This window comes from Chiloscyllium plagiosum, chromosome 7, assembly GCF_004010195.1.
Source record: "Chiloscyllium plagiosum isolate BGI_BamShark_2017 chromosome 7, ASM401019v2, whole genome shotgun sequence".
Lineage (NCBI taxonomy): Eukaryota > Metazoa > Chordata > Chondrichthyes > Orectolobiformes > Hemiscylliidae > Chiloscyllium > Chiloscyllium plagiosum.
The window spans coordinates 112,760,547-112,775,196 of record NC_057716.1 but is presented as its reverse complement, the minus strand read 5'-3'; the positions used below and the strand labels follow the sequence as shown (position 1 = coordinate 112,775,196).

Below are 14,650 nucleotides of genomic sequence, written 5' to 3'. Positions count from 1 at the left end.
CTTGATCGTATCAGCCAGGAACTTTCAAAAGGTGATTGGGGAGTCTATTTGCAGGGACAGGGAAGTCTGGCAACAGAGAATATTTTAAAAGTGAGAAAAAGTGACCGTTCAGCGCCAGCAAGTTCCTGTTTGTGTGCAGGTCAATGCTGACAGCATTCGGAAACACTGGCTGTCTATTGAGGGTCTGGTCAAGGAAAAGGGGCCACATGTCAGGTATAGCCAGCTGGATCAAGGGAATCCCTGAGGATCACAGGAGCTGTAGGAATATACTTTAGAAATCAGGAAGGCAGAAAGGGTACATGAAATAGCCTCAGCAGGGAAGGAGAAGGAGAATGCAAAAGTGATTTTATAAATATATTAAAAGTAAATGAGTAACTCAGGACAAAATAGGTGCCCTTAAACACCAATGAGGTAATTGATGTTTGGAACTGCAGGATATTTACTAAGACCCTCAACAATTTTTTTCCCTCCAGAACTTACTGTGGACAAAGACTGGGGAACTCAGGGAACAAGAGTAATACGTTAGACCACAATTAGAGTTCTCTGCAATTCCAGTTTCTCTGCTGTAGGAATGATACTGTGAAACTTGAAAGTGCTCAGAAAAGATTAACAAGATATTGCCCGGGTTGTTGGTGAATAAGTAGGGGTTACTGGCATTGGAGCATCGGAGACTGAGGGGTGACCTGACAGAGGTTTATATAAACATGAGGGGCACGGATTTGGTAAACATTCAAGGTATTTTTCCCAGGGATTTGGTAGTCCAATCCTAGAGGGCATAAGCTTAAGTTTAGAGGGGAAAGATTGAAAAGGGACTGAAGGAACAGCTTTTTCATGCACATGGTGATGTGTGTATGGAATGAGCTGAGAGAGAATGTAACAGATACTGATGCTATGACAACATTTAATAGGTATCTGGATGGGTATATGAATGACAAAGGTTATAAGGTACATGGGCCAAATGCTGGTAAATGAGATGGATTTATTTCGATCTTCTGGTCATCATATCAGTTGGACCGAAGGGTCTGGTTCCATGCTATACATCTCTACAACTTGAAAAGAGTGGATGTTATAGAAGAGGTGGTGCTGGAGGTTTTAAAACACAAAGGTATGGAAAGCTCCAGGACCTGATTAAGTGTATCACAGGACATTGTGGGATGCTAGGGAAGAAATTGTGGAGCCCCAAGAAAGGTATTTGTATCATTGACAGCCACGTGTGATGTGCTGAAAGGCTGGTGGGTGGAATAGTGGGCGGTGAAGGAGGTTTGCCTCTTGATGATATGGTTGAATGGTTGAAAAACTGTGGATGGAATTCAATCGGAGTAAATATGAGGTAATGCATTTGGTAAAACAAACAAGGGTAGAGCTTATATAATTAATGTTCGGACCTCGGTTAGTGTTTTAGAGCAGAGGGACCTCCGGGTTCAGGTACATAATTCTTGAAGTTTGCATCACAGGATGGATAAGACAGTTCTTGGCATGCCTGATTATTGCTCAGTCCATTGAGTGGAGGATTTGGGACGTCATGTTGAGATCGTACGGACATTGGTGAGACCTCTTCTGCAATACTCTGTCCAGTTCTGATTGCCCAGTTATAGGGAGGATATTATTAAACTGCAGTGGTTTCAGAAGAGATTTTCCAGGACATTTCTGGGTATGGAAGGCTTGAGTTCTGAAAAATGGCTGGACAGGCTGAGTCTTTTTTCACTGGAGCCTGGAGGTTGAGAGATGACCTTATGGAAGTTTATGAAAAAGATGAGGGATATAGATAGAGTTAATGGCAGTTGCCTTTTCCCCAGGATTGGGGATTCGCAAGAGGAGGGGCCACATTTTTAAGGTTAGAGGAGAGCGATGTTCAAAAAAAGACATGTGGGGCAAATTGTTACACAGAGGGTGGGAGAAGTGTGGAACGTACTTCCTGAGGAAGGGGTGGATGTGGGTACAATTACAATGTTTAAAAGACATTTTTTAAAGTACATGGATAGGAAAGGTTTAGAGGGATATGGGCCAGAAACAGGCAGCTGGTTTGAGTTTAGTTTGAGATTATGGTTGGGACCAACTGAAGGGTCAGTTTCCATGCTGTACAACTATGACAGAAATATGATTTTGTTTCATTATTTATGAAAGGCTGCGATGGAAAGCCATGGAACTAAACACCAATTAGCCAGATTTCAGTGATGGGTAAATTGCGGAAGTGATTCTGCCAGACTGGATTTACATTCATTTGGAAAGGCAAGGATTGATGAAAGACAGGCAGCACAGTTTTGTGCGTCTCTCTAATTTGATTGCTTTTGTTGAAGTGGTGACCATACATTGTCTACACCAATGTCAGCAGAGCCTTTGACAGGATGCAGCATGATATACTTGTTTGCAAGTTTTGACCACATAGGATCAGGGAGAGCTAGCCAACTGGATAAGTATTTGGTTTGACAGTAGGAGACAGAGGGTAGTGGGAGAGGGTTGTTGTTCAGACTGGAGGCCTGTGACCAGCAGTGTGGTATAAGGACCGGGGCTGAGTTCACTGATGTGCATCATCTACATAAACGATTTGGTTGAGATTATAGGAGTCATTGTTAGTAATTTTGTGGATGATCAAATTAATGTTGTACTGGGCAGAGAACACGGTTATCAAATGGGATCTCAACCAACTCGGCCAGTGGACCAAGGAATGAAAGATGGAGTTGAATTCAGGTGGTACATTTTGTGAAGACAAACCAGGGAGGACTAACACAGTTAATGGCAGGGTCCGGGGCTGTGTTGTCTAACAGAGAGAGACCAAGGGCTGCAGTTACATTGTTCCTTGGAAGTGGCATCACAGGTGAACATTGTGGTGAAAGCAGCATTTGGTTCACTTGCCGTCATTGGCCAGCACTTTGATATATGAGTTGGAGATATTTGTAACAATGTCCTAAATATTTCCCTTAGGCACAGGAGGCTATGGGGTGACCTTATCAATGTTTTCAAAATCTTGCAGGCCCTGAGAAAGGTGAATAGCCAAGGGAGGTTAGTCCAAATCTAAAGGGTATAAACGTGAGGTGAAAGAGGAAGGATTAAAAGAGGGAGTTGTGGGGCAACATTATCCACAGAGGATGGTGCAGATATGGAAAAGACTGCCAGAGGCACATGAGAGAAAAAAAGAACAATTACAACATGGAAAAGACGTTTGGGCAGGTACATGGAGAGGAGAAAGTTTGAATGGATAAGAGCCAAACACAGGCTGAAGTGAATCCATCAGCTTGGGAAACCTGGTCAGCACGGACTAGTCGGACCGAAGGTTCTGTTTCCGTGCTGCAAGACTCTGTCTCCAGTTATTGGAGGAGGAGACTACAGAGATAAGGCATGTTATAGACATTGAAGCAAGTTACAGCGATAGGGATAGTAGTCTGGAATGCAGCATGTTTAAAATGTGTGGAGGGACGACAGGGAAGGGAGGAGGTTACAGGGACGGGAACTGATGTAGGAGTTACACATTTTTGAAGAGACTGGTCAATGATACATGACATAGATACAGTGTTGGAGAGGGAACGCAGAACTGAAAGATCTCAGGCAGCATTCCCATCCTCTCCTGGGAGGCCTGCTTTCCCCTCTGTTGTACTGATGCTCACTGAGACAGCACAGGTCTGGATTGATAACTGTGAACTCCCGATGCAGTCTCAGTATAAAGTAAGTTAAAGTAGGGGCGGTGATTGAGCCTGGGGTGTGTCTGTACTGTGCTCCCCCTCCAGCGCTGTATCTGTGTCATGTCTTCTTAGCCGATGTTTGAAGCCCTCTCATTGCTCCCTGTTCTGTTCATTGTGAGTGACCTTACCTCATTGCAGGATTTACTGAAGGCTCCAGATCCTACTGTCCTTTGTCTCTCTGGCTGACCAACCATCTTTAATGAGGTGATGGACGAGACACCCAGCAGCTGGGAATTCTACTGTGTCAGGAAATTTCTGAGTATCTAAAGGAGACAGAGAAATATGCTGAATGGGAAATTAGACTTATGAAGTGAGGATTACGCAGGGAGAATGGTACTACGAAACACAGAGATCTGGAAAATCCCAGTCCCCATCCTTGGCCTGTGCTGTTGCGTCGCTCTGGAGTGGAGAATTCTGTTGGCTCAGGATCTGGAGTAGCTGCAAGAGCGTGAGGCACTGACAGAGGCAGCAATTAGATCCACACAGTGCGGGGTAACAAATGGAGAGATACTGAGTGATATCACCAGACTGAAGGGATGATTTCAGGATCAAACAAGTGTGTAGGAAGAACGGGTTTAACTTCATGATACATGCACTTCGTGATGTACCAGTGCTCAGGGATGAGTAACCATTGAGCAGGTGAAGAGCTGGCCGGGTGGTATTACTTCTACAGTATGTATCCCAAACCTCAGCTAATGTTGAAGGGAGGCAGGTTTAATTCCCACCATCGGAAATGGAGAAATCTGAAATCAATAATTTTTAAAAATGGTAATTAACAATCCATAAATAAATATGAAACCATTGCGGATGTACAAAAAAGCACAAACACTTGTCCTTTCGAGAAGGACATCTGCTGATCCTCACGTGGTCTGCACGACATACTCACAGCAAAGTGTTTGCCTCTCAATGACCCTCTGAAATGGCCGAGCAAGTTACTCAGTTCAAGGGCAGCTAGAACTGGGCAAGAAAGGCTGGTCAGCCAGAGACACACACATCCCAGACCTGATTTGTTAAAATAACCCATTAGGATGGTCCCACTGGAACTGTGCTGGTAGCAGTGTCCTGGCCAATCATGTCGGTAGGTTTATGGACAAGGCTTTAAACTTACAGAGAGGATGCAGGGACAGGATCCAGTTGAAAGGAACTTTCCAAATCCAACGAGAACACGTGACGCATCGGAACACCATGGGGATGTGGCTGAAGACAAGCAGAAAGGAACAGGAAAGGACACATTTTAACTAAAGTGGCACATCAGTGAATTGGGCTGTGACAGGAAATTGTGGGAAAGAGTAAATTATGTGTTTATTCCAACCTTTTAAATAAGGTAGATGGATTTTTGACACAGTGATAAATGGGATTTAGACACAAGAGAACATGGTTACAGGGCAAACAAAAGGTGGGACATAAATATTCAATGGTTCACAGCCTTGCGGAAACTCAGGCAAAATGGACAACGCTAACAATAATGGATAACAAAGGCATTACAGAGAAAGCATTTGGTCTCAGATCATGAAGTAGAATCAGTCTGAACGTAGATTCTGGCTACTACTTGCCAAGGACACAAGCAGTAGAACAGTTTTAAACCACTCACCGAACAGCATTTCATTGTTCATCATTGCATTAAACAGGAATCCTTTGGAATTTTTAATAAAGGCATTGCGATAATTTTAGGAAACTTCAATATTCGTATAATCTGGGACAATCACACCGACAAGAATTATACGGGAAGAGGAGTTCGGAGAACTTTTTTTTCAGTGTTTCTTTGAATAACACATTGTGCAATTGGCTAGGGATGTACCTAGATCGACCGTTGTGTGATGAAACCTAGTGAAAGAGTAATATCACCTGGAGAGATCCTCCGGGAAATTGTGATAAAGTACAGTTTAAAGAAATATAAAGTATTAAAGTGAATCACAGAAAGGACAAGCTGTAACTAGAAACAAAAACAGTCAATGACATGAGTTTGAGAGGAGAACTGACCAAGGTGAACAGGCTAAACAGATTGAAACATGTGTCTGTAAATGAACAGTAGAAAACATTTGAAGGAACAATGCAAAATACACAACAAAAGGACATTCAATTGAAACAGTCAAAACCTCAGCAAGAAATCCCCACCGGTCCCTCACTCAGGACAGAATGGATCATATTAGATTATCAGGCTGAGAAGATCACCACAACGTACTTAAAATCCTGAAGTGAGAGAGTGTTTTAGGAGTAAGTGTTAAAGGGATTGCAAAGGGTCTGCTAGCAGGGGGAAGGCAGTGGGAAGGGGAATCATTGTCAGGGTGAAATTTCAGAAAAGGAACAGGGAGAGGTGAAGGTGCTGGAGGTGGTGAGAGTGTTACAGAGAGAGGCCAGGGCCTGAAAGGTGTTACAAAGCCAGTACGGATTATTACAGTGGAGGGGTTTGCAGAGGTAGGGAGGGACATATGTATTTTTATTCATTCATTCATGGGATGAAGATGTCACTGATTGGACCAGCATAAATTGCCCCACTGCTAATTGCCCAGAGGGTAGCTGAGTCAGCCATATTGCTGTGCGTCTTAAGTCACGTGTAGGCCAGACTAGTTTAGAATGTCAGATGTCCTTCCCTAAAGGATGTAAGTGAACGAGATGCTTTCATGGTGGCCTGATCAAAGTCTTCTATAGGTAAAACATGACATCCCAACTCCTACTCTCAATGGTCTGACCAATGAAGGTAACCACCCCAAACGCCTGCTTCACCAGCCTGTCTCCCTGTGACACCACTTTCAATGAACTGTGTACCTGCATCCCTGAGTCTCTGACTGACAACACGACCCAAGGCCCGAACATTAACTGTACAAGTCCCACCCTGTTTTTTTTTACCAAACTGGAAAACTTCACATTTATCTAATTAAACTCCATTTCCTATTCTTCAGCCCACTATCCCAGCAGTACTGTTCATCCTGTTGTTTCATAGATAACCTTCTTCACTGTCCACTTTACCACCAATTTCAGTGTTACCCAAAAAACATACTTACCAGGAAACCGATATTCTCATCCAAACCATTTATCCAAATGACAAACAACAGTGGTCCCACTACACCGCTGGTCACATGCCTCCAGTCAGAGAAACAACATGTCTCCCATCACCCTCTGTCACCTACTATTAAGCCAATTTTGTGTCCAGTTGACTAGCTCCTCCTGAATGCCATATCCTTTTACATTGATTTGAGCTTATTACCCAGTTTACCATATGGAACAGAGAACACAGAACAGTACAGCTCATAACCCTTCGGCCATGATGCCGCGCCAATCTTATACCCGACTGGAAGATCAATGTAACCTACATACCCTTCATTGTACTATCATCCATGTACCTATTCAAGAGTCTATTACAAGTCCCGAATGTATCTAATTTTACTACCACCGCTGGCAGTGCATTCCACTCACCCATCTCTGTGTGAAAACCAAACTCTGAAATCTTCCCTTAACCATCCGCTAATCACCTTAAAATTATACCCCTTTGTAATAGCTACTTATGTCAGGGCAAAAAATATCTCTCACTCTCTTTGTGTCTCTCATCACCTTGTTCACCTCTACCAAGTTGCCCCTCACCTTTCTTTACTCCAATAAGGAAAGCCTTATCTCCCTTAACCTTTCTTTATAAGACATGCTCTCCAGTACAGGTAGCATCCTGGTAAATCTCCTCTTTACCCTCTCGAAAGCTTCCACATTCTTCCTGTAATGAAGGGACCAGAACTGAACACAATATCCCAAGTGGGGTCTAACCAGGGCTCTATAGAGCTACAGCATAACTTCACCGCTTTAAAACTCAATCCCCCAGCTAATGAAAGCCAACAAAACATATTCCTTCTTAACAGCCTAATTAGCTTGGGTGGCAACTTTGAGGGATCTGTGGACTTGGAACCCAAGATCTCTCTGCTCCTCCACATTGTCCAGTATTCTGCCTTTAACCCTGTATTCTGCATTCAAGTTCGACCTTCCAAAATGAGTCACTTCACACTTCTCCAGACTGAACTCCACCTGCCACTTCTCAGTCCAGCTCCGCATCCTGTCAATATACTGCTGCAACCTACAACAGCCCTCCACACTCTCCACCAACCTTCGTGTCAATGGCAAACTAAGTAACCCTCCCACATCCAAGGCATTAAAAAAATCAAGGAGCAGAGATCATAGAGTCATAGAGATGTACAGCATGGAAACAGACCCTTCGGTCCAACCTGTCCATGCCGACCAGATATCCCAACCCAATCTCGTCCCACCTGCCAGCACCCAGCCCATATCCCTCCCAACCCTTTCTATTCATATCCCGATCCAAATGCCTCTTAAATGTTGTAATTGTAGCAGCCTCCACCACATCATCTGGCAGCTCATTCCATACACATACCACCCTCTGCTTGAAAAAGTTGCCCCTTAGGTCCCTTTTATATCTTTCCCCTCTCATCTTAAAACTATGCCCTCGAGTTCTAGACTCTCTGACCCCAGGGAAAAGACTTTGTCTATTTATCCTATCCATGCCCCTCAAGTTTAAAAACCTCTATAAGGTCACCGCTCAGCCTCTGACGCTCCAGGGAAAACAGCCCCAGCCTGTTCAGCCTCCCCCTGTAGCTCAGATCCTCCAATCCTGACAACATCCTTGTAAATCTTTTTGAACCCTTTCAAGTTTCACACCATCTTTCCGATAGGAAGGAGACCAGAATTGTACGCAATATTAGAACAGTGGCCTAACCAATGTCCTGTACAGCCGCAATATGACCTCCCAACCCTTGTACTCAATACTCTGACCAATAAAGGAAAACATACCAAACGCCTTTTTCACTATCTTATCTACCTGCGACTCCACTTTCAATGAACTATGAACCTGCACTCCAAGGTCTCTTTGTTCAGCAACACTCCCTAGGACCTTACCATTAAATGTATAAGTCCTGCTAAGATTTGCTTTCCCAAACTTCAGCACCTCGCATTTACCTGAAGTAAACTCCATCTGCCAGTTCTCAGCCCATTGGCCCTTCCAGTCAAGATCCTGCTGTAATATGGGTTAACCCTCTTCGCTGTCCACTACACCTCCAATGTTGGTGTCATCTGCAAACTTACTAACTGTACCTCTTATGCTCGCATCCAAATCATTTATGTCAATGACAAAAAGTAGAGGGCCGAGCAACGATACTTGTGGCAGTCCACTGGTCACAGGCCTCCAGTCTGAACAACAACCCTCCACCACCACCTTCTGTATTCTACTTTTGAGCCAGTTCTGTATCCAAATGGCTAGTTCTCCCTATACTCCATAAGATCTAACCTTTCTAATCAGTCTTCCATGGGGAACCCTGTCGAACGCCTTACTGAAGTCCATATAGATCACATCTACTGCTCTGCCCACATCAATCTTCTTTGTTACTTCATCAAAAAACTCAATCAAGTTTGTGAGACATGATTTCCCACGCAGAAAGCCATGTTGACTATCCCGAATCTTTCCTTGCCTTTCCAAATACATGTACATTCTGTCTCGCAGGATTCCCTCCAACAACTTGCCCACCACCGAGGTCAGGATCACTGATCTATAGTTCCCTGGCTTGTCTTTCCCGCCCTTCTTATACTGTGGAACCACGTTTGCCAACCTCCCGTCTTCCAGCACCTCACCGAACTATCGATGATACAAAAACCTCAGCAAGAGGTCCAGCAATCACTTCTCTAGCTTCCCAGTGTTCTCGGGTACACCTGATCAGTTCTTGGGGATTTGTCGACCTTTAACCATTTCAAGTCTTCCTGCACTTCCTCCTCTGTAATCTGGACATTTTGCAAGAGATCCCGGAACCGATCCCTGCAGAACATCACTGGTCACCGAACTCCAGGCTGAACGCTTTCCATCTATCATTATCACCTTTGTCTTCGGTGTGCCAGGAATTCTGTATCCAGACACAACAGGTTTCCCTGTATCCCATGCCTCCGTAATTTCTGAATGAGTCATTGATGTTTTTTTATCACATTCTCAATTGATTCGATAAGATTTGTGAGGCATTACCTGCCCCTTACAAAGCCATGCTGACTATCTCTAATCAAACCATGGATTTCCAAGGAATCATAAATCCTGTCTCTCAGAGTCCTCCCCAGTAATTGGCATACCACAGACATAAGTCTGACAGGCGTGTAATTGCCATGATTATCCCTATCTCCTTTCTTGAACAAGGGAATTACATTTGCCACCCTCTAGTCATCTGGTAAGATTCCAGTGGGCCGTGAGGGTGCAAAGGTCATAGCCAAAGGCACAGCAATCTCTTCCCTCGATTCCTGTAGTAACTTTGGGTATACCCCGTCTGGTCTAATAGACTCATCTATCCTTATGTTTTACAAAATACTCAGCACATCCTCTTTTTAACATCAACGTGTTCAAATATATCAGCCTGTTTCACGCTGTCCTCACAAGTGACAAGGTCCCCCTCAGTATTGAATACTGAGGCACAGTATTCAATAAGGACCTCCCCTACCTCCTCTGACTCCAGGCACAAGTTCACTTCCCTATCCCTGACCCGCCCGACCCTCACTCTGGCCATCCTCCTGTCACTCACATAAGTGTAGAATGCCTTATAGATTCCAGTAATCCTTCCCAACAAAGCTTTTTCATGTCCCCTTCTATCTATCCTAAGTCCATTATTCACTTCCTTCTTGGCTACATTCAGAGCATCCCTAGAGTGTGGAAACAGGCCATTTGGTACAACAATGCCATACCAACTCTCTGAAGAGTATCCCACCCAGAATCACCCCCATCCCACCACATCACTCTCCATTTGCCTTCACTAATGGGTGAAACCTAAACATCCCACAACGCTGGGTAATTTAGCATGGCTGAGTCACCTAAACTGCACATCTTTGGGCTTTGGGGAAAACAGGAGTACCTGGAGGAACTCTACACAGACATGCAGAGAATGTGCAAACTCCACACAGACAGACAACGAGGCTGAAATCAAAATTAGGTTCTTGATGCTATGAGGTAGCAGTGCTAACCACTGAGTCACTGTGCCAACCCATGTAACCCTCTTGAGGTCTATGTGATCCTTGTTTCCTCAAGATTAAGTAAACTTCCTTCTTCCTCTTGTCTCGATGTTCGACATCGCTTAGAATCTTGTCAAATCGTTTGCTGAAGTCCACGTAGACAACATTGAACACTCTGCCTTCATCTAGCTCTTGGTTACCTCCTCGAAGAGTCAATCCGGTGTGTGAAACACGATTTGCCACTCACAAAGCCATGCTGACTATCTCTAATCAGCCCTTGCCTTTCCAAATGTACGTAGCTCCTTTCTCTCAGAATCTCCTCCAACAACGTACCCATCACTGAGCTCACTGGGCTGTAATTTCCAGGCTTTTCCCTGTAGCCCTTAAGTAATGGAACAGTATCAGCCTCCCTCCAGTCTTCCAATACCACACTATGTTTGTTGATAATATAAATATCTCTGTTAGGGACACTGCATTTTTTTCTTGAGCTTCCCACAATATTCTTGGATCGACCTAATGAGCGACTGAGGATTTGTCGACCTTTAATGGTATTAAGGTTCCAGCACTTTCTCTTCTCTGCTGAGGATTCTTTCCAAGACATCACTATTGATTTCCCCAAGTTCCCGAGCTTCCATATCTTTCTCCAGAGTTAATAGTGACAAGATTTCTTTGTTTAATATCTCATCCATCTCCTCTGGTTCCACACATAGGCGACCTTATTGATATTTAAGGCGGCCTATTCTCTACCAAGTTACTCTTTAGCCCTTATTGAAACTTGAGTAAAGGCCTCTGAAAATGCAAATACACCATATCCCCCTTACAACCACATCCCTCCTACACCATTACCTATTCTGACATTTATATTCACACCAACAAATAAAATCCAACAGGCTCAAAAACACATTCCCTTTTATAAAATATGTTTCTTAGGGTCCACTTATTGCTTATTGATAATTCCTTTCTGATATATTTCAACATGCTCCTGACTTACTATCTGGTTTCAGACTGGCAGCAGAAAGGGTTATGGAAGTTTTTGTTTATCAACATGAAAAAGGTAGCTCACAGGGTCAGCAGGTAACAGAGAAGGCAAATCAAATGCTACCATTTATTACAAAGGCAATGGAGTCTAAAAATAGGGATTTTTAATCTTAAACCCATGCGCTCTAGTATTTGAAACTTACACATTGGAAAAGAGATTCTGCCTATCCACATTATCTATCCCTGTCCAAATGTTATATTCCTGTACCTGTTCACCTGTCAGCCTCTGATACTGTCGCAAAGCAAACCAACTTTGTCTAATTTCCTCTTCCACCTAACACACCAGTAAAAACCCTTCAACCTCTCCAAAGCCTCCACATCCTTCCTATTGTGTGGAGATGAGAACTGCACCCAGTGCTCCAAATGTAGCCATACAGAAGTTTTATTCAATTACAACATCAGATACAAACCACTATACCCAACGTTGTGACCGATGAAGGCCAGTGTTCCATTTGCTTTCTCTCCCATCTGAAAAACTTCTGTTACCATTTTTAGGGAGTTACTGACTTGCACCAAGATCCTTCTGTATATCAATGTCCCTCAGTATCCTAACTTTCTTCTTGAATTTGACATCGTAATATCCATCACCTCAACTTCTCTAGATTAAACCCAATTTGCCATTTCTCTGCACATACTTCCAACTGATCAGTATTTTCCTGCAACCTTGGATATCCTTGCTCATTCACCCCAGCTCCACCAATTTTCATGTCATCTGCAATAATTATCTTTCTCACTTCCTTTCACTTCAATTATGTGGGAATTTGTATCCAGATGGCAAAAAATCCCAGCAAGGGCTTACCCATTTAAGATGGAGATGATTGCGGAATGTCTTCACTCAGGCGATAGTGACTCTGTGGGAATTCCTGACTGAAGGAGGCTGGGTCATTAAGAATATTAACAGCAGAGATGGTGAGGTTAAAACCTGAGTCAGGGAAACAATGGTTTTGTGGAAAAGGCAGGAAAGTAAAGTTGAAGATCATCAGGTCAGCCATGATCTGATTGAAGGGAAGAGCATCCTCAATGGGCCAAATGGCCTCATTCTGCTCCGACATCTCATTGTCTTAATTCAAACGAATTATCTACATTATAACATTATGGGTCTCTGCTCACAAAACTCCCTTATAATGGGATTATTAGATATTTATTATTACACAGCATTTGATCTGCAATAGATAACTTTGTTGTTGGCTCCTTGATATGATGTTATGGAAAATCATCTCGTTTACAATCCAGGATTCCATCCATTACAGCCCTGATACTCATTAGTTATCCAGTCGGGATGGAGACCACTGTCACACACAGTTACTATACTGTCCTTGCTACAAGTACATTCAGTGTCCTGACTGTAACCATATCGACATTATCATCACTGTCTGGTGCCTCCAAAAGAATTCCCGCTAACGGTTGCTGCTGCTTGCGGTTTCTCAGCTCCACCCAAATAGACTCCAAATTTTGATCTTTAGATCCACATTACTATCTCATTAATGCATTAATCTAATCCTTTCTTCACGCCTTTTTGCCTTTTTGCCTATCCTACATAGATCCCAACAACCCTTGAATATTCACATCCCTGCGATGGTCATTCTGCAGCGACATCCCTGTAATGACATGTCGATCATATCTGTTCACCGTCATTCCATCTGCCTTAAGGCGAATGCAGGGAGTTATTCCTCAGTAGTGGGGAGTTGAACGGATGGATAGAGTTTACAGAGATAGGGAGGCTTATAGGTGCTCGAGGATGTTAGAGTTAAACAGAGTTACATCTGGTCAAGAATGTCAGTGGGACAAAGAGTTTGGGGATTGGAGGAATTTACAGAGATAGAGAGAGCTTGATTAAATTCCAGAGATAGGTATAGGGATGTATGAAGGGAGAAGCAGGCACACTGAGAGGCAAAGACAGGGGGTGTTTCATGGGGAAGAGTACTGTACATGCTAAGAGATATATGGAAGCTTGTAGAAACTGAAAACGTATATAGCTGTCAAAAGTCTTCGAGGTTCTGGAGGCGACATCGAGAGGAAGGCAATGGAGAATGCCAGGTTGCTGGATTGGCGACAGTTACACAAATGGGGAGGGTTGCACAAATTGAAAGAGGTTCTTGAGGTCGAGATGGGGGAACGAGGGTGAAATGTTAAAAGATTACGATCGAAGAATTGGAGAAGGAGAAGGAGATTACAAATTTTTCACAGATAAGGACGGGTTGTAGGAGCTGGATAAGTTTGCCCAGATAGGGACGGATGGAGAGGTTAAAGACAAATACATGGAGGGTAGTATTGGTAGGAAGAGCTTGCAGGGATAGACAGGACTGTCGGGGTTTACAGGGATGAAGGAATTTAGTATCTACTGGAGATGTTTAGGGATTAGGGTGTTAGGGTTTGAGAACCTGACAGAGACAGAGAGAATGGTGTGGACTAGAGGAGCTTCCAAATATAGGAAGGATTATCGGGAGTGGAGGATATTGCATAGATCACTAATACAGCATGGGCTAGGATTGATGCCTGCGATCCCCTGTGCTGTCTCAGTGAGGACCAGTACAGCAGAGGTGAGGGCAGGTCCTGCATAAGATGGTGGGGCTGAAGCCTAAAATGTAGCTGTTCCTTGCCCAGCTCTGTATCTATGTCCTGTCTTCCAGGTCAAAATACAGAAGTCTACTAACTCCTCCCTGTGCTGATTACTGTGAGTGATCTTACCGGCTGCAGGATTCACTAAAGGCTCCAAATCTCCCTCTCCAGCTCTCTCTGTCTTCAATAAGGTGATGGATGAGACAGGAGTTAGGAACATCCTGATTACCTACATGAGGACTAGAAATAGACAGAATGGGAAATTAGACTGATGCAATGAGGACAACACGTGCAGAGTGGCACAGAGTCCAGCAGAGATGTTGAAAATCCCAGTCTCCGTCCCTGGCCAGCGCTGCTGCGTCTCTCTGGAGTGGACAAATTTGTTGACTCAGGATCTCAGACCA

The 14,650-nt window shown here is 43.8% G+C and overlaps 1 long non-coding RNA gene across 1 annotated transcript in view; it reads left to right on the top strand.

Annotated features, from left to right (window-relative positions):
* LOC122552058 overlaps positions 1-957 on the top strand; it is a 20,931-nt gene extending 19,974 nt beyond the window's left edge. Inside the window, exon 3 of the long non-coding RNA XR_006312283.1 lies at positions 946-957. This is a non-coding gene — a long non-coding RNA (uncharacterized LOC122552058). The remainder of the gene's footprint in view (positions 1-945) is intronic.
* The last annotated feature ends 13,693 nt before the right edge of the window (positions 958-14,650 follow it).